We start from the raw sequence: 20156 nt of genomic DNA, 5'->3' as shown, positions 1-20156 counted from the left end.
CAACAGAGCTACTAATTCTTTTTCTGATTTGTGATGGTTAAGAATTCTATCTCTAAATATGTGTGCTTCAGTGAAACTTTAGGGACTGTAAGATCCTATATTTATTGTAACTATTAACAATATTCTAGAGTAAGCCCCCTACACACACAAAAAAATATTACAGCACTTGCTGGTATGTCCTTGAAAGATGAATAACTTGTCAAGAGCTGAACTCACTTTGCCCTGGGAGGACAAAAATTACTATCAGCCTACAACTGATGACTTTAAAATGTACCTTACTGTCTTCCTTTCTCTCTTCAGCTGTTTCCCTTTTATTTTTCCCTCTCCTGAGACTCTCCTGAAACAGATAGTTATTTATATATATGCAAATGTCTAGTGCAGAAGGTCTCGGTGGGTTTCATGTCCAAGAACACATTTACAAGGAGAAAAGCTCTTGTTTATCAGAAGGAAAGGCTAGAATACAACACAAGGCAGGAAGATTCCCTGGAAGGAAACTGGTTCTCCTGGGAAGTGGAAGAGTATGAATAGTGTCTTGATTGCTGATATTTCCTTTTGTTTCTGTAAATCTACACAGTTCTTTTTTATTCATCTATGAGGAAAATGTAATTGCTTTTTAAAAATTATTTTGAAAAGTGTCTGTGTTATTGCTTTCACTGCCACTGTTCGATTCTGTTCACAATGGGTAAATAGTTCTGAACTTAGGAGTATGAATGTGTAAAGGATTCAAGATGGAGAGATATTTTCCCTAGACACTCACCAAAACATTTAAGATCAAACAAATAGCTCCAAAGATTCCCCTTATAAAAATGAGCATTTGTAGAAACTAAAGGGTATTCAGAATTAACTGCTTATTCAGTGATCACTGAAACATATATGTCTAAACTCTTTCCTACTTTATGTATCCTTAAAGGTACACACCTTATAGATAGATAGATAGATCTCTGGGGAGTTTTGAAACTGGCATGAGTACAAAGCCACTCATTTGTTTGCATAACTGATAGTGTAACCAATAACCACTGTCTCAGCTGGTCATCCTTTCTAGTCTAATAAAATAAAATACCTGAACCATTAACTTACCATCCTTCTGCTTGTGAGGCAGTGGTGGGGTTCACTGTACATGGTACCATTATCACATAACCAATGCACAGTGCTGCTACTGTATTATCTATCTATAACTTTTGTTCAATGAGTTAAAGGCATTTGGTAATAGGTGTGTATTATCATGTTAGGTGATGCACGTGGATCATCTGAATAGGATTGAACAAAAGCTTAGGGTTCGGGACCTGGGAACAATACTGTTTGGTGATGTAGGTATGTGGGAGATTTGTCCTGCAAATGTAACAGCAAGAGATGTACTCAGATGCATAGTGGCTTTCACAGTCAGATCAATGACATACCGTAGTTCTTAACTTTGAGTCAAACAATGCAATTCCTTGACAAGGCTTCATAACCGGTCTTCCATCTCATTTAAAAAAAAAAAAAAAAAAAAAAAAAAAAACACCAATAAAAAGCTGAACACATATCCAGACTGTATTCTGGAGCACTGTTTCTCTAGGCTAAAAAGATATCCTTGGATAGGCTAAAGAGATGTCCTTGGATCCACTTTCTCACTCATGTTCTGTTGAACCTAGGGATGGGGGCCCTGGAACATTATCGCAGGGCATGCACACCTTCAGGTTCTCCTCACAGTCAGGGACAGCCTTCATACCTTGGTGTTACAGAGAAGAGCTACTGGCTTGTATTCCCATGTAGTTTTCTCCATGTTATGAGTATAACCCTATTATACTGTCCTCATATGTGGTTGCAGGTCTTCACAATTGTCCCTTTCTGTGTAGCATTTCCATTTAGTCCCTTCCTACCCAGCAACAATCATAAGATTAAAAAACTCCTGATGCTACCAGAGACTTATCCCCCAACACGACAAATTCTTGTATTTTTTCATGGCACTGATTTACATGAAGTATCATCACCTTGAAGCTTCAGGTTACTTCCCTTCACATTTCCTAAGTGTTAGAACAGGTTATAATTGCAATTGTGGAAACAGGAATACGAAGTAGAAAGGAAGTAACGAAAGGAAAGGGTACTAAAAAATAAGGGGTTGAGAGAGGATAACAGTAATTAAAAGTCAGGATTTTCTTGAAAATAGTAACTAGACAAACTGAGTTTACATACAATAAGGCCTTATAGAGGAGCCAGAGCACTAGAGCAGGGAAATTACACTATTTGTGAGGAAAACACACACACATGCAGCCACAGTGCAACACGCAGTTCTGAAGAAGTGACTGATGGGTCAAAGGGTTTTGGAAAAGTCAGGGGCCTGAACAGGTACAGGTGGAGAAGGAGATCTTGGACAACAGAGAAAGGCAGGCAGGCAGAACAGACAGCAGTTTCTGTCTCAAATCAGACAATCACACAATGAGTCTGGAGCCATTCCCACACTAACAGTCCCTTCTACCTCTATTAGATCTTTCATTTTTTAGAAAGTCTTTTGCCTTTGGCCTCCACCTTTTGAATGACATACTGTACAATGTTGGAGGGTGTTACTTTCCCAGGTTGCAGCAGGAGCCTTATCTCGTTGCTCAAGTGTTGTTTTCTTTTTTTTTTTTCCTTGTTCAGTTACTTCTTCTTATTATTATATTTAAATCAACACTTTTTCCCAGGTGTCAAGGCAGTGACAAATACACTGCCATCAATAGTTCGGAAGCCTCTGCTTTCAACTTTTCCCTCATTTCAAAGACTTTACTGTTATCCCACACTCACACTGCATATAATTTCAAGAGATGTGGTTTAGAAGTCGTGTTCATCCAGGGAGTTCTCATGACTATCTGATTACAAGTCTAATACGCAAGGAGTCGAGCTTTGTAAAGCAAATGACTTTACACTTGCAAAAAAATAGAGCAAATGACCTCTAATTAGCAAGTTCAATAGAGTTTCTGTTAGGCCACTGTGCAACAACGGAACAAGGAGAAAATATATGGGGAAAGAAAAGGAAAGAACTGCAACAACGTGCAATAAACTTAATGTGTGCTCATTGTGTTGCACAGGAACCACTTCAGACATTATGGGGCTCTGAGTAGCTTTAGAATCCTGTAGGCACAGGCATGATATGCTGAAGTACGGTGCAGTCCACAAACTGGTTAGAAATCTAATGACTGCACTGAGATCTGGAGTTCTGAAACAGAGCTGCTGTTTCAACTTGTTTCAAAAGAAACAACTATCAAAGCTGTTCAAGAACTGATCAAACACAGGAAAATGCAAGCAATAGGGGGATTTACCTCAGATCTGCATTACTGCTCCAAAACAACAGGCCACTGTACAGAAAGCCTAGACTGCATGCATTGGGACTCCCACATAGTAGAATCTCAGACACCTGGATAACGATGTGGACTCTGTGTGGACTCTCACACTTAGATGTCCAGAGGTTTAAGCTGAATACCTGACAAGTTTATGTGAACAAAATAATGTGAACGGAGGCATCAAGTGTCATTTGGGATACCTAGACTGTAACAACTTACCTCCAGCTACTCCACCAGAAGGTCATTAATTTCCCATGAGTTCTTTGTTATGTCTGCCACATTTAGGATTCTTGCACACCTGTATGTTTCTCAAGTGGTGTCATTTCATAAATTAAGATGATTTTAATCAATAACACTAATTTCTGAAAATTTCATCTTCCAAGCAGATATTCATGCTTTTTCTAAGTAACTGAAAATAATAACTTTCTTACTGATATTCAATAACCTACTGATTAAAGGAGAAAACTTTTATGAAACATGTAGGAATCCATATTTCGAAATGACATAAACATCAAAGAAGTGTCAGAGAAGAGAATAATTAGGGAAAACCATTTTTTATAAAATTATAACATGAATATAGTAAAAAATATGTGTATTTTTAAGAATATTAACTGTTACTTGGCTTCCTATTTAAAATTAACCAGAAAGAGATAAAGAATTTTCAATTACATAATGCTTTAAGACAAACATTTTTCACTCTACTAAGAGGGTGCAAGTGAGTAAATCAGTCATGTTTGTTTCTTCATCACTGAAATAAAATCTAAATAACCTAATCATTTTGTGTTTCTAAACCATGCCCGGATTTCCCACCTGCTTTATTTCGAAGTAGTTTCATTGGTTGATTGCAAAGGTTTACAAACAAGTATGTTGACAATTAGCTGTATGTCTCTAGGTTTTCTTATTAGAAACACTGCCTGGAATTTAATGTAACCTCTGTTTTGAGTGGAATTTTCCATAGCAGTCTTTTTCAAGCCAGTACACTGTTTACTCCTCCAAGCAGGTCATCCAACCTGGCAAAACCACCTAACTGTATCCATCATTAACAGATTTAGAAACAGTATTCTCATATCGTATATTGATTAGAGGAAAACAATTTCTTCTTTTGTTTTTGTGTGAAATAAAAGATTGTCGACTTTTTATGTCATGACGTCTTTGCTCACACCCTATGTTAAAAAAAAAAAGTGGCTTTTAGTGCCTCTATTTCAGAGGATGGAGTTAAAGCACAATCATATGATTAAAGGTATGAAATGATGTTCTGGAAAATTGCATTATAACTTTTTCAAATGAACCAGGAAAACAATCTTTTTCAAGGGAGTTAGTCCTATCTATTCACACTCAACTTGAAAATCTGAAGCTCTTAGGACCTGGAGACTAGAAGTGCAGAAGTGCTGAGCTTGACTTGACTGTAAAGTCTACAAAGCTTGGATTTTGAATATTTGTATAGTATTGAAATTGTACAAATCATTGAGTCATCTGAAATAAATGTCATAGGGCATTTGAATTAGTGTATACTTTACATTCTGATATAGAGGATTAATCTGCCTAGAGCTAGATGCCTATATTATCCACACTGTTTATATCTATAGGGTTTGTAGTTGTTACCTTAAGTTTTCTTGATAAACACTTTAGGGACATAATTTGTTTTATACCAATAGAGATGTTTAAATTAGGTCAGCTGAATCACATCCTGGAAGTATCTTCTCTGTCTATAAAGCACGCCTGATATGACTAGCTCATATGTAGACATCTGGTCTGAATATATCTATAGACAGGTGAGACAGATTGTCTCTGATGGGCAGTTTTAAAATCTGGATACTATCAGTCTAGATTTCATAACAAAATTCAATTAGGCACACTATGGTTAGTGCAATAAGAAAAGTCAATGACTTAAGAAATAAATTGTTCTTCAGAGCAACAATATACGAATTTTCTATGAATAACATGAAATCAGATTGTATTAGCCAGGATCCAACAATCCTAGATTGAGGAATTATTCTTTGGATTTATGCCCCATCACATTATCCTTAATTTAAAATCAGTTTTAAGTGAAAATGTAAGTAGCGGCTCAGAAAATGCCATCAGTTCTATTAACTGTATGACACTGCATGACTGGATGAGGTCATGTAATCCCGTGTTGCCTGTTTTTGGGCTTGAGATGTGACCTGAGGTCTTTTGCTTTCTTCCTTCTGCCTGTCTGAACTCTTAACTTTTGACTTTGTTACATTAATTCTCTCTTTACACAGCCTTTTATAGAGAGTACAATCTTAAACTTTTGCTGAGAAAACAGTCCATTTTTCAAGAATTATGTCTAGAAAACAACAAGAACAACAATGTTCTGTTTCAGTGAACATGAGAAAAAATAGCAAATATTGTTCTATTGTATTTTAACACCGGTATTATGTTTCACATATCTATCAATAGATAGGTTGCTTTCATTCATTAAACTATTACAATGTAGCATAGTTCATCAACATAATTGTTCATGAGCAAACAAAACTCAAAACCTGGTATTTTCATCCTTTAAGTATTGTTTTATTATTTTTTGCTTTGTTCTATCTTACATATTCAGTGAAACAGTAAGCATTGGACTCATTATGGTGAAACATAAAAAAGTAAATGTGACCTAAACCCAGTATATTCTATAATATTAGTTTTGACAACATTTCTATCAAAAGATATACACTGTACTACCTGTTTCCATAGTCCTGAATTACTCTAAAATGTAGGGGCCTTCTGTACTTATCTCACTGATAGGATTAAGAATTTATCCAAAATATGCAAGACATGAGTGGACAAATTCTTGATTTACATATTAAAATCTTCTAATGGTTGAGAGAAATGTCTTATTTCAAATTCCTTGATAAAACTCTACACTGTCCAGTTAGTATAATATTTATCATCACAGAATCACAGAATGTTAGGGATTGGAAGGGACCTCGAAAGATCATCTAGTCCAGAGAAGGAACACCTAGATGAGGTTACACAGGAAGGCGTCCAGGTGGGTTTTGAAAGTCTCCAAAGAAGGAGACTCCACAACCTCCCTGGCAGCCTGCTCCAGTGCTCTGTCACCCTCACTGTCACCCTTCTTCTTCTTCCATGTCGTATCCATTGCCTCTTGTCCTGTCATTCGTTGTCACCAAGAAGAGACTGGCTCCACCCTCATGACACTCACCCTTTACATATTCATAAATATTAATGAGGCCACCCCTCAGTCTCCTCTTCTCCAAGCTAAAGAGACCTGGCTCCCTCAGCCTTTCCTCATAAGGGAGATGTTACACTCCCTTAATCATCTTCATGGCTCTGCACTGGACTCTCTCCAGCAGTTCTCTGTCCTTCTTGAACTGAGGGGCCCAGAACTGGACACAATATTCCAGATACGGTCTCACCAGGGCAGAGTAGAGGGGAAGGAGAACCTCTCTGGACCTACTAACCAATCCCCTTCTAATACATCCCAGGATGCCATTGACCTTCTTGGCCACAAGGGCACAGTGCTGGCTCATGGTCATCCTGCTGTCCACCAGGACTCCCAGGTCCTTTTCCCCTACTCTGCTCTCTAACAGGTCGTTCCCCAACTTATACTGGAATTTGGGGTTGTTCCTGTTCAGATGCAAGTCTCTACACTTGCCCTTGTTATATTTCATTAATTTTTTCTTCACCTAACTCTCCAGCCTGTGCAGGTCTCGTTGGATGGCAGCACAGTCACCAAGGTTAAGTTGTTCCATCACCTTTCCAGGGATGGAGGTGAGGCTGACTGGTCTACAGCTACCTGGGTCCTCCTTGCCCTATTCAAAGGCTGAAATGACATTTACTTCCCTCCAGTCCTCAGGCATCTCCTGTTTCTTGTGACTTAACAAAGATGATGGGGAGTGGTCTAGCAATGACTTCAGCCAGCTCCCTCAGCACTCACAGGTACAGCCCATCTGGATGCATGGATTTATGGATATTCAGATTGCTTAATTGCTACCTAACACAGGCCTCATCAACCAAGGTAGACTCCTCCATTCTCCTGACTTCCTCTGGGGTCTCAGGGGTACTGGTCTCCTCAGGACAGCCTCTGGCAGTGTAGACAGAGACAAGGCATTCAGTAACTCTGACTTCTCTGTATCTTCTGTCACCAGGGCACCCAACTCATTCATCAGTGGGCCTACATTGCCTCTGGTGTTAGTTTTATCTGCCATGTATTTGAAAAAGCTCTTTCTGTTGTCCTTGACCCCTCTTGCAAGGTTTAATTCTAAGGAGGCCTTAGCTTTCCTAGTTGCCTCCCTACATCTTCTGACAATAGCCTTATATTCTTCCCAAGTGGCCAGCCCCTCCTTCCATGATCTGTAAACTCTCGTCTTCCACTTGAGGTTGCCCAGCAGTTCCCTGTTTAACCACATATATCTCCTGGCTCTCTTCCTTGACTTCCTGTGTGTCAGGATGGTCTGATCTTGAGCTTGGTAGAAGCAGTACCTGAATGCTAGCCAACTATCTTGGGCCTCTTTACCTTAAAGTACCCTTTCCCATGGGATTTACCCTAGCAATTGTTTGAAAAGGCCAAAGCTCACCCTACTGAAGTCCAGTGTTACGATTCTGCTTGGTATTCTGTTCCTGCCACACGAGATTCTGAACTCCACCATCTCATGGTTGCTGCAACCAAGGCAGCCCTCAACCTCAACCTCATAACTTACTGTTGGGTAGTACAGCAAATCTCAAAAGCTGTGTCTTACTAAAACAAGTTTTTTCAACCGCTAGAGAGCAAAACCAAAGTATTTATCATCAGAAAATATATCTAGTGAACGGCTTGTGAAATTTATGTATATCATAGTCTTAGGTTTGAACCTTAAGGCAGTAGATGTACAATGTTTATATTAATACATAACGTGTATACACAAATTCTTTATAAATATCATTCAAATTGATAATACAAAATACACTGGGGAGAAGAGAAGCAAAAACAAAACCAAAACTGTTAAAACTTTGTTATTAAAGTTTTAGTAGTGAATAGAAACTTTATAGCTTTTACTTTTAAAGATATTCAGAGTTTAAAGCTTGCACAATGCTGTAACACTACTCATGTTGTCTTGAGCCAGATGATGTCTGATAGAGTTGCATTTATTAGGTGCTTTAATCACTGTTTAACTCATGGATGGTTTGTTCACATTGGTTTTACGCCTTGATTAACATCTCTGCTGTAGGTAAAGCTGTCAACAAGAAAATTAGTAGACTTGTAATATCTGTTACCTAGCAGTCAAGAGGATGGATAACCACAAGGAAGGAACAAAATTGCAGATGTAAAAAAGAAAATGGAAGGACAAATGCTAAAATGTACTAGAGCAAAAAACTTGACAAGATCTTTTTCTGCTGAATAATGCATGCCTGGTGTTTCTATTTTCATTTAAAGAAACACAATATAGAACAAAATACATTCCATTGTTAGCCAGAAATACAGTTTTAGGGAAAGCAAAAAAAAGGTCTAAATACTTGACTGAACATTTTTCCTAAATGATTTCTGGTTTGAGTGGGATGAAATACAAAGTTTCTAATAAAGTAAAATTTTAATATTTAGAGAATTCTAATTATAATCACTAACGTGGAACTGATGTTCCTTAACTGGCCAATAAAAAAATAAACAAACAAACAAGCAAACAAAAACAAATCTGAAATGCTCATTTAGAAAAGTAGAAAAAATGTGACTAAAATGTAAAAAATTGCCATTTGAAATCAGAGGTATGTTTTTATACAAGACTTTGCTTGTTTGTTTGTTTTGTTTTGTTTTGTTTTGTTTTGTTTTTTGTGCCCAGGGTACTGGTTATAGTATATTTATTCTAGCTGATCCTAAGATTCTTTGATGTTTTGATATATTGTTCAGTGTTTTCTCTATTAGCAATTGCAAATAAGTCTGCTGGAATCCTGCATCCAGAATTTGCTGTTCCTATTTCGTTATACTTGACATGTCTTATGCTACATTCAGTTAGGGAACACTTGTTTTGCAAAGATCGTACTGAATCAAACCTCAGTCCAGCTGCCACAATTGAGGTGACTGTTCTAACAATGGAACCTAAAATACAGAGTTATGCAAATATTAGACAACTTTTTAACAATTAAGCTAGTCTTAGACACTCTTTTGAACCACACACCTGTCTGCTTGGCACATTCCATTTTAATTTATCTCAAAAATAGTTTAAAAAAAGTATTTTGTATTTTAGCAAAAGTATTTCAGTAATTTGGAATGGTAATTAATACTCTGTGTATAAAGTGTGCAGAAGGAAAATTAGTTCTTCTGTTGCTTTTTAGTGAAGAATTTTTTGTTATGCTAATACAAAGTAGTGTGATGAAAGCACTTACAATTATCATATATCTCTATTTAGCAATGTTGTCTTTACCTTGTTTTTTTTTAAAAAAAAGAGGAAAAAAACAAAGGAAGATGCTTACAAGAAAAACAATGCAGAACTGGCAAAGTTCTTCAAGTTTATTTTGCAGAACTGTTTGCTTTGTAAATATATTTTTCCTACAGTATTATCATTTCAGCATTGTACACATCTATTCTCCAGCAATTCTACAACATTAATAAACCATAAGTGCATAAACATTACGTTGGAGACATCTTTCAACAACTATAGTACTTTAAAAGTAAATACATTCAGGTGGAATCTTTGCAAAGTGCACTCAATTGACTTTATTCTTTGCAACTTGTCTGCTCATCAGTAAAGTGCCATTTGACACAAGAACTGCAAAAATAGAGAGTAACATTAGAAAGAAAGGTAATATTGTCAAATATTAATGTAGACAGAGGAATTCTCTTACTGTTGAAACATGAAGTACATAGTGTGAGTAGGCTGCGCTGCTCTCCTATACAATATGCAGTTCTATATATTTTAGTAATTCTTAATCATTAATGATAATGTTGTAGCATCTTAAAGATAAAAATGTCATAACCATACATCCCTTTGTCACTTCTGTATAGATCATTTCTTCAATGGCTACTCTCAGTTGTCTTACATCTTGTTTTAAAGGTGAGAAAACAATCATAGGAGAAGACAGCTTTCCTTAGGTTGCTTACACAAATGGCAAAATTTAGCTTCCCACTTAGTGAAATTACTGTGACTGTGTACAAAAGAAATTGTTCTGATAATATGAAAGGTATAACTGGAGAAAGCAATGTGTGGCTTCTCTGAGTTACTGCATTTGCCAGATGTTGTCTACCCATATTTGTAAGATAAGAGACATTGGACAACTCCGATACCTTTAGAATACCGTACAATGCATCATTACATTGGGCACATATCTCCAATTTGAGATGTTTGAATGTGACCACCTAAGGATTTAGACTTCTAAGCTCTGTGAATACAGGATAAGAGAAATGAGGAGTCACTGTCACTTGATGTAGGCTTGCATATCTTCATATAATATTTAATACAGTGATGCATATCTGCTTCTGTTTAATTTTATCCTATCTATCAGCAAAATCCAATGACAGTGTTCCAAGCTTTGCAGACTCCCTAGAGGCTGTTAGTACTCTCCAAGTTCAGGAACTTAATGAAGGAGACAGCTTTGACTCGATTCCCTATACAATCCATGAAGGGGGAGGGCATCATTGTGAAAGTTATTCAGAACAGGAGCCTGAAAAGTGTGCTTCAGTCAAAATGTCATTCTGAGGCATGTGTAAAGGACATGTAAAGATGTGTAAAAGGTACATAAAGACCGTAAGGACTCTTCTATTGTAAGAGTCTTAAGCAGACAATTGAATCTAGTTTGTTCAGACATCTTCCCATTTTTCTGTGCTCTGTCAGATGCCAAACAATAGATCAAATGTTGTGTGAAGATACCAGCCCTGGGAGGGCAGGTATAGGAAAACAAGAACAGCAGTACATGACAGAATCAATACCTCAGGCCATGAGTTTTTTGTCCTACTTTCTCCCTCCTGTCCTGTGGATGGAGAGGGAGTGAGAGAGTGGCTTGGTGGGCACCTGGTAGCCAGCCAAGCCTAATCCATCACTCTCCTTTAAACTAATGTCTAAAAATAAATTTTCTTAGAGAAAACTAAAGCTTACTCGTGTAATTCCAGCAGGTTCAATGCTGTGTGAGGAAGAGATCTACTGCCCAATAGTGTGGCTGTTTCTTATTCAGCTTTGAAAAACCTTTTTTTCTCTTGAGTTAATGCATTCACATCTATATGAACACATTTCGTATATCTCCTCAAGTGTTTAAGCTGAGACCTTCAGGCTGAAATTATAGGGAAATAGTGCAAGGGAATGTATGGGAATGTAATGGAAATTAATGTAAAGAAATATTTGTTAATGTCTCGATCATAGCTTTTTCTTTGTCTGATGTATGTAACAAAGTCAGAGCTACTGCTCCATTTGCAGTTAGTTATCATTTCTGCCATATTTCTTACCCGAAGATATTGCTGATGTATATTTTATAACTTTTTTCTCCTTTCTCCCTTTAACTGTTACTAAAAAACAAACAACTCCCCCTTCAAATTCAAGTAATTTCAACATTTTTAGTTAACTCCTGCAAAAATCACTTGTCCTTAATTACAAAGCTAGAGTTTTCCATGATATCATACCTTTGACCTATAATTTTGAACTTAATATATCAATAATCCACAGTTCTAGAATAACACTTTTTAACTGCTTATGTGATTTGGGCCTGGTGGGGGGAATGTTCAAAATCAAATTATCTTACTTATGGCTTAGCTTTTCAGGGAACTGATTTCTCAAAAGCTTTTAAAGCAGACTGGAGAATCATCATGAATTATCAGTGTTTGCTCAGCCCTTGCATGACTGAATTGCAATGCAGAAAATGCAAAATAGTGTATGTCAGAGGCATTTTCACTGAATGTTAATGCAAACTCAGGAGAAGTATCTCATTTAAATGTGCTTATAAATTGTGCTAAGAAGAACTAGGCATGAAGTGTAGTCAAATACAAATTAATAAAGGCACACATTTCTTTTAAATGCATTAAATTTTTTGATACATTGACCACAAACAGACACATTAGAAGAGACTTTTGTTTTAGATTGCAGAGATCAACAGAAGGAAAAAAAAATAGTGTTTCATAGGAGCTCATGCAGTGACTCTTGCCTGATGAATGATCATTTGTCTCCGTGGACAGCTGAAACCTTAGAGATTTAATGTGAAGTACAGAGAAAACAGGCTTTAAAAAAACACACAGGGATTTTTCCAAGTTAAGGTGTTTCCTGTTATGAACAGCTTGGCATTTTCTGACTTATCTTTGATCTTTCTGTCCTGTCAGTGCCATTCAATACCCATTCTTAGTTTACTTCACGTGACAGTAACGTAGTCTCATGAGTGCCGTCCCGACCTCTTACAATTCTCCTCTAAAGTGCAATCTCCATCCCCTAACAAGATAAACGAGAATTGGATTCTCCGATACTCTAGCAGAATAAAAAATAGCTGTGTTTTGGAAGACAGTGATAAGTAGATGGAAAATGCAGTTCAAGGGCTTTGTTAGTCTGGAACATTTCACTGCATGCTCCCAACAGCTGTTAATAGGGAATGAGTTAGCAGAAATAATCAGCATACATTCTATTTAGTAATGTAGATCAATAGGTTTCAGGTATAATAAGCTCCCATTATGACAGGACCTTTAAAAATGTACCTTCTCTTCCAAGAGTGAAAATTTCAGAAGCATTCGTCACTGATGTATAATTATTCTAATTGAAATTATGTAGACTCTATACCTTAGTTTAAGGACAGCATATAAGCCAATATGTATTTTTTGGGACTATGAATTCAAATATATTCTTCACCCATTGTTGAATTTATTGCAATAACTGAATATCAAGGGTACAGACAAGGTTTATATTTAGAATAAAATATTTATCCATACAGAACAATTTTAGTAGTTTCTTGGCTAGCTGGGAATTAAAAATAAACACAAAAACATTTTCACAAATGTGGACATTTCTCACATTATTCTGGGCATTCTGACGACACCTCACCTGTGTCCTACAAAGAAAATCTGTGTTTGGAGCATCTCCCCATTTTAATAGAAAGGAAGAAGATGGACGGATGACAGATCTGTGTGCTGTACATCTTGGAACTTAAATTATACTGTGGAAAAAATCAAGATGACAATTTTCCATTGATTGCAAAAATGCATAAGATTCACTTGCATAAGCATCAATATCACCTTAGGTATGATACTCTTCTTGAGTGCAATTATTGCTCCAAAATCTGTGTAAGTTCTATGTCATACCTACCAACACAATGCAGATGTCTATAATACTATAGTGTAGCTCAAAATTGTGTCAGGCATGTTTAGACACCTTAGGTCACTTTAAAAAAAATTTATGCTTGAAAACTGAAGTTTGTATAAATTAGGGACAGACAACAAGAGCTACTACACATAAAAGAAGAGGAAAGCCTAACTTAAGTAAAAGGTTAGAGTTAAAAATACCCTTGATCACTGTGTTTACAGAGGCGTAGATGGGATAAACTGTAGTCCATTCAAAAACTGTTGACTGTGAAATGACAGAAATTATTTGTGAGCCTGAAGGCTTTGGAATACTTCTACCAAAGATTAAATGTTAAACATATCACTAAAAAAATCAAAATTTTATGTAATTTGTATTTTTTTCATGGTTCTCTACAGGCAGGGAATTATGCTTGCTAACACTTCCAAGACAAGAACTGAACTCTCAAAATGTCAGTTGTGTCTATCCTTTGAAATACATATTAACTGTAGAAGTGAGAGTAATTTTGGTTCAGCTCTGGTTGTCTTCTTTTCCAAATCCATCTTAGAAATAGGTATTACTAAATATGATTGCTATGAATTCTGGGAGCAAAGGAGCTCTCACCTCTGTATTGCATTTTTATCTCAGTAAACTCCTAAAACATTTTGAAGGATTTAAACAGGTCCTGTCAGAATTATAAAGTTCTACATAAATTATAAAGCCTGTAGCAAATGTAACCTTTTGCTTACTTATATTGTTCAGATACCTATCTCCTTCACAAGTTCTCAGACTTGAAAAATTGAATTTATTCCAAGTGTGATTCTATATTTTATATATAAGAGATAAAGTTAAGAATAAGGTTTAAAAAAGACATGTAAAAATCACTGTTAAAGTGGTCACAAAAGCAGACTGATGAGATGAAAATTACTTTGACAAAGGTAGAATATTGACCGAAGAAGAGATGAGGGAAAGAATAACTAAATGTCAGAAATGTGTTACGTATAAGAACACCTACAGCACTGCCAGGCTTTAGAGAAAGAGATATTGTTAAAAGCAGGTTTAAGTACTGCTTCAAAAAGCTTGGAGCTCTGAGGTTTGGCCAAGGTTTAATAGACTAGAAAGTGCACTGACACAGAAAGAATTATTACTAGTTTTGCAATTTAAAAAAAAATATTTTTTAAAACCATAAAAAAAGCCTTTTAACCTGCAATTATAAACTGCATTAATATTCTGAATTATACCTGGATTTGAAGGGCCGTCCTCAGAGTAGTGGGTTCTTGATTTAGGAAACTACCATAATAGGACCATCCATTGTGACTCTCCTTCAGACAAACATAAAAACTTTGGAGTGCAGGAGGAAGGAAAAAGCTCCAAGGTTGCTCTTGTGAGACAGAGATATTAGTGTTTTGAGTGGTTCTTTGCAAATGATGAGTAAACTGTAATGCCTCTAACATCTTTCTCATGACCTTTTCTAAACCCCATCAAGCATGTTCAGGTGATATGGAGTAAGTATCAGTAACTAGCTGGTACGAAATCTGGGACTTATTACCCTTCAGACATTTATGAACTTAATCTAAGTTAGAATACTTTTCTAGCATTCCTTTATAATTAATGGAGAGAGAAAAGTGACACTAAAGAGCAATTTACCCTACTTGCCCTGAAAATCTGTGTTAGGATAGAATATATTGCATTGTGGAATTCATTGAAAGGAGACGGAAAACTACTGTGAGGAATCCATTGAGAAGCAGCCATAGTTTACTAGTTAGTTTACCTAAATGCCTAGGTTTTAGATCTACTGGTGCACCATAGCACTAGACTGACATAGTGACAGGCATACATAATCTACCTTTGAAACAAGAAAGTTCAAAAATGTAGTTGTCTGAAGTGATACAAAGTTAGCTCAATAAATATGCAAAATTGCGCCCTAGGAAATGAGCAAGCAAGTACATCATAAACGAGCTGTAAGAAAACTGAGAAACTGGACAATACAATTACATCTGAAGTTAAATGACAACAAATACAACACAGAGTTTTAGGAGAACTGGTCCTTATTCCTGCTACAACCTCCTTTCAGGCAGTTGTGACAACAATTAGGACTCCCCTCAGCCTCCTTTTCTCCACGCTAAACAGCCCCAGCTTCCTCAACCACTCCTCATAAGATTTGCGCTCCAGGCCTCTCAGCAGCTTTGTTGCCCTCCTCTGCACTCTCTCTAGTACTTTAGTGTCCTTCTTATGATGAGGAGCCCAAAACTGAGCACATGATTCAAGATGTGGCCTCACCAGTGCTGAGTACAGTGGCACAAACACTGCCCTAGTCCAGCTGGTCACAATTTCCTGATACAAGTCAGGATACTGTTGGCCTTTTTGGCCACTTGGGCACACTGCAGGCTCATATTCAGCTGGCTGTCAATCAACACCCCCAGATCCCTCTCTACCAGGCAGCTTTCCAGCCACTCTTCCCCCAGCCTGTTGTGCTGCTTGAGGTTGTTGCGACCGAAGTGCAGGACCTGGCACTTGGCCTTGTTAAACCTCATACAACTAGCCTCAGCCAAATGATCCCCCTTTATGGCCTTCCCATCCTCCAGCAGATCAACTCTCCCACTCAATTTGGTGTCATCTGCAAGTTGACTGAGGATGCACTCAATCCATTTGTTCAGATCATTGATAAAGAGATTAAACAGAACTGGCCCCAATACCAAGCCCTGGGGAAAACCACTCATGACTGGCTGCCAACTGGATTTGGCTCCATCCACCACAATTCTTTGGGCCTCGCCCTCCAGCCAGTTCTTAATCCATCGCCCATCCAGGTCACGAGCTGTCAACTTCTTCAGGAGAATACTGTGGGATACAGTGTCAAAGGCTTTACTGAAGTCAAAGTGCACAACATCTACAGCCTTTCCCTCATTTACTAGGTGGGTCATCTTGTCGTAGAAGGAGATCAGGTTGGTCAAACAGGACTTGCCTTTCATAAACCCATGTTGACTGGGCCTGATTGCATGGTTTTCTTGTGTGTGCTGTGTGATGTCACTCAGGATGATCTGCTGCATGACCTTCCCCAGCACTGAGGTCAGACTGACAGGCCTGTAGTTCCCTGGATTCTCCTCCCTGCCCTTCTTGTAGATGGCTGTCACATTAGCCAACTTCCAATCAACTGGGACCGCCCCAGTGAGCCAGGACTGCTGATAGATAATGGAAGTGGCTTAGTGATCTCTTCCACCAGCTCCCTCAGCACCCTTGGATATATCCCATCTGGTCCAATAGACTTGTGGGTCTCCAGGTCGTGCAGCAGATCTCCACCCTTGGATTATTGGAGCTTCATCCTGCTCCACATCCCTGTCTTCTGGCTAAGGGGGTTAGGCACCTGGAGCTCAACTGTTCTGACTATTAAAGACTGAGGCAAAGAAGGCATTTAGTACCTCAGCCTTTCCCTCATCTTCTGTCACTATGTTTTCCCGGGTATCCATCAGAGGATGGAGATTCTCCTTAGCAGTGCATCATAAGATTTCTAAAATTATTATTGTACAATGTCTTCAAAGGTCTCGAAAGAAATTAATTTAACACCAAGTGTGCACATTTAAAAAAAATAAAATATATATATATATATATATCTTCTCCAAAACAATAATTAATTTTAAACCTGAGGGAGATAATATATCGGGACAGAGAGACCTCTAGTCAGATCCAAATATAGTGATACGTATGTTTACAAATGGAAAATTTATTTAATGTTCTCAATATAATTATTTTAAATGACTGAGTTATGTTAGGTAGAGAATTCTTTCCTTCTCTCATATAGTTATCATTTAATTACAGGAATAATCTTAATCAGCATAGTTGTGATAATTCATAACTTTCACTTAAACCTGTTATTTTAAAGAAGGTATAAAATAAAATAAAATAAAAATGTATTCATTATATGAGATTCAATGGAACCCAGTAGACTTCAAGGTTTATATTTTTATCTTTCATGGAACAGCTGTTGACATCACTGTTGATATAACTCTTTGCCTGAAGATAGTTTCTTAAAGATTATAATACTACATCATGAATAAGTGTCAGTGCTGTATTAAGTGAATGAATTTTGGCAGAAGAAAAAATAATCAATTTATTATATTCTGTTTTTAAAAGGAAGCTTTCAATTTTCTGGAAATTACAAAGAGAAAAAGAGACTGCTACTACAACAATATTATCTTTTATCTGGTTATATCTTAATGTCAACTCATTCCATGGAAGTAAATACAATCTGAATTTTCTCAACACAGCTCAGGAGAGATGACATAGAATTTGTGTGTAAAGGAGTTTGTCCTACTTACCCTCCCAATTCACATCCAGAACTTTTCATTAAAGTAGATCCCAAAGATATCAGTGCTGAATTAAGCTTGGAGGCATAAGTAGCTATCACTTTCTTGTCTCTGAAATAACATTTTTACTGAGTGCTGAGAAAATCCATAGTTATGGATCCTGACGTAACTCCTACTTATTCCAGGGTTTATATAAAATAATTCCTATGCCTCCAGTGAAATTGTCTGTAATTTACATGAAAGCAGAGTGAGATGTTCAGTCCCCTAAATAGCATTTGTCTCAAATTCATAGTTTGAAGTATCTTTCAACTATTTTTAACAATTAAGACATACAAAATATTACCATGTTAGTCAATTATCTTACTTTTTGTCTCTCTTTTGTGAGTAACCACTTCATGGAACTGTACATGAAATACATAAAATACATAAAATAAGAAAATACATGTAAAATACCAGTAAAATAATATAATTGTGTATTAAACAACAACCCCCCCCCAAAAAAAAAAAACAACAACAAACTAGATTATTGCATAATCCAGCTCTCATGCAGTGTTTATTGTGCTACTTACATTATTCATGATAAGAACTAGCTCATCTGGACCTACACTCTCCCTCTCGCATGACACTTCATTTTGCCACAGACATTCATTGGGTGGTATTCTGACCAAACATAGACAATTGCTGTATAGATTAATCATCAAAAGTTCTTTCCTGTCAATGGAGAAAAACAGCTACTTGTATAAGAAGATTCATCTTGCCCTAAAATAGATGTCTAAAACAGGTCATATGAATAGTACTCTAAAAGGAACTATTTTTCTCAATTGACAAACAGTCATTAACAAAGGCTAGGGAGAATGGTGTAAATGTCATGTCCATGCTGTGTACTGCTGAGTTGGTTGAGGTACATCCTGTGCACCTTGTGGGATACATATCCTGGATTGCTTCTTTCATAGTGTTGAGAATGTGATTTGTACAAGGATACACTTAAGACAGATATCTAATTTAGTTATATAAATGGTCCAGTTCAGTGTCATAGGGCTGATGATTTGCTTAACACTAAATGCTGACATGAAAGAGCAATCCACATCAGTTTTATAAATTTATCAGTTTTAATATTTTCAGCAGTGAATCAAACTACTTATACACTGGTGGATGTCACTTGACAACAAAAGATACTGCTAAAGTGAAAGAATGGCAGATCTGACTCATGTCACTGATGTCAAAGATGAATTCTTCCTTAGTTACCTGCTTCAGAATAGCTGTATCCTGATATGAAATATCTGGTTTAACCTTCAGAATTTCTAAATGTGCACCTTATCTTATTGTCAAGCACTTACAGAGGCAGAACCAATGAAGAAAACAGCTACCAGCATTTGAACATCATGAATTAAAAGACTACCAATGAAATAGGAAAGGTCAGCCTTCAATTACTTTGGGAAAAAAAAAAATTCCTTATTTGAAGAAATATTACGTATGAACTGATCCAGAAATTAAATAAACTAACAGACTATTGGTAAAACAAAACAAAAACAAACAAACAAAAAAAAACCACCCTGAAAATATATTAATTAATTCAAAGTAAGAAATAAAGAAAGCATAACAAAAGAAAAACTGTTATGAGAAATTCAGTGGTGACAAAGAATCATAAAATCGTAGAAAAGTTTGGGTTGGAAGGGACCTTCAAAGGTCTTCTAGTCCAACCCTCTGCAATGAACAGGGACATCTTCGACCAGATCAGGTTGCTCAGAGCCCCGTCCAGTCTGGCCTTGAATGTTTTCAGGGATGGGGCATCTACCACCTCTCTGGGCAACCTGTCCTAGTATTTTAACACCCTCATTATAAAAAATTTCTTCTTCATGCCTAGCCTGAATCTCTCCTCCTTCAGTTTGAAACCATCATCCCTTGTTCTAGTGAAACAGGTCCTGCTAGAAAGTCTGCTCTCAAAGAAAGAATGCCATCATAGCCTAAAATACTTTATTTTCTGAAATATGCATCATACAATAACAGTCTGCCAATTTTTACATTATTTTCACATTTACATTTCCAAAGAGAAATATCGAATTCACAAAGTGGTATGATTATGATGTTCTATTTAAAGAGCAAGTACTGCATAGAAAGAGATGAGTGTAATGACTTGTGTTCTTTAGATGAAGTGTTGCAGCCTTGCTCTAGAGTGCACAGGAACATTTAATGAACATGATTACTTCCTCTAGCATGCTGCAGCTGCTTCTAGCTGGGGCAAATATTTTTTGTGCCTCACAGTCTTTTTGTATAAATAAGATTACATTTTTAAATACAGATATATGACCTAGAAAAAAGAATGGGTTAACTCTGATTCTACAGGATGGAGTGCACCCACATCTCCCATATAGGTC

The sequence above is a fragment of the Patagioenas fasciata genome, chromosome 1 (genome assembly GCF_037038585.1).
Source record: "Patagioenas fasciata isolate bPatFas1 chromosome 1, bPatFas1.hap1, whole genome shotgun sequence".
Classification (NCBI taxonomy): Eukaryota; Metazoa; Chordata; class Aves; order Columbiformes; family Columbidae; genus Patagioenas; species Patagioenas fasciata.
Note: the sequence above shows the minus strand (reverse complement) of the source record.